This window comes from Suncus etruscus, chromosome 7, assembly GCF_024139225.1.
Source record: "Suncus etruscus isolate mSunEtr1 chromosome 7, mSunEtr1.pri.cur, whole genome shotgun sequence".
In the NCBI taxonomy this organism is placed as follows: domain Eukaryota; kingdom Metazoa; phylum Chordata; class Mammalia; order Eulipotyphla; family Soricidae; genus Suncus; species Suncus etruscus.
The window spans coordinates 99,645,722-99,646,602 of NC_064854.1; the positions used below are offsets into that span (position 1 = coordinate 99,645,722).

General features: G+C 45.1%; 1 non-coding gene across 1 annotated transcript; it reads left to right on the plus strand.

Moving 5' to 3' along the window:
- The first annotated feature begins 205 nt into the window (after positions 1–205).
- On the plus strand, positions 206–313 carry LOC126015279 (U6 spliceosomal RNA). The gene has a single exon (XR_007498160.1). It is a non-coding gene; the product is annotated as a U6 spliceosomal RNA (small nuclear RNA).
- The last annotated feature ends 568 nt before the right edge of the window (positions 314–881 follow it).

Here is an 881-nt window from a genome sequence, read left to right on the forward strand (position 1 = left end):
CTGGGGATTAAATTTGAATAGAAGGCAAATAAGTACCTTACCTGCTGTACTCTGGCTCCTTAGTTCGGATCATATTTTAGTGAAGTAAAATATTTTAATTTAGGGAACATAGAGGGTGAAAGAGAGAAGGAGATAAGAGAGAACACGGACTTCTCTAGAGGGGAGAAGAGCTGAGAGTACCCCATGACATAAAATAAAATATTTAGTGCTCGCTTCGGCAGCACATATATTAAAAATTGAAACGATACAGAGAAGATGAGCATGGCCCCTGTGCAAGGATGATACGCAAATTCGTGAAGCATTCCATTAGAAAAAAATAAATAAAAATAAAAAAATAAAAAATTTATACATCTAAGGTTGAGATGTGTGCCACCCCAGAATGGGGAAGAACCTAAATGTGGTTTTTGTTTTGGGGCCACATCTGGCAGTGCTCAGGGATATACTCCTAGCTCTGCATTCAGAAATCACTCCTGGGCCCGGAGAGATAGCACAGCTATTTCTTTTTTTTTTTTTTTTTTGGTTTTTTTTTTTTTTGGGCCACACCCGGCGGTGCTCAGGGGTTACTCCTGGCTGTCTGCTCAGAAATAGCTCCTGGCAGGCACGGGGGACCATATGGGACACCGGGATTCGAACCAACCACCTTTGGTCCTGGATCGGCTGCTTGCAAGGCAAACGCCGCTGTGCTATCTCTCCGGGCCCGCCAGGAGCTATTTCTGAGCAGACAGCCAGGAGTAACCCCTGAGCACTGCTGGGTGTGGCCCAAAAACCAGAAATCACTCCTGGAAGGCTCAGGAGACTATATAGGATGCCAGAATCCGGGTGTTTCCTGGGTAGACTATGTGCAAGGCAAACACTCTATACTGCTGTGCTATCTCTCCATC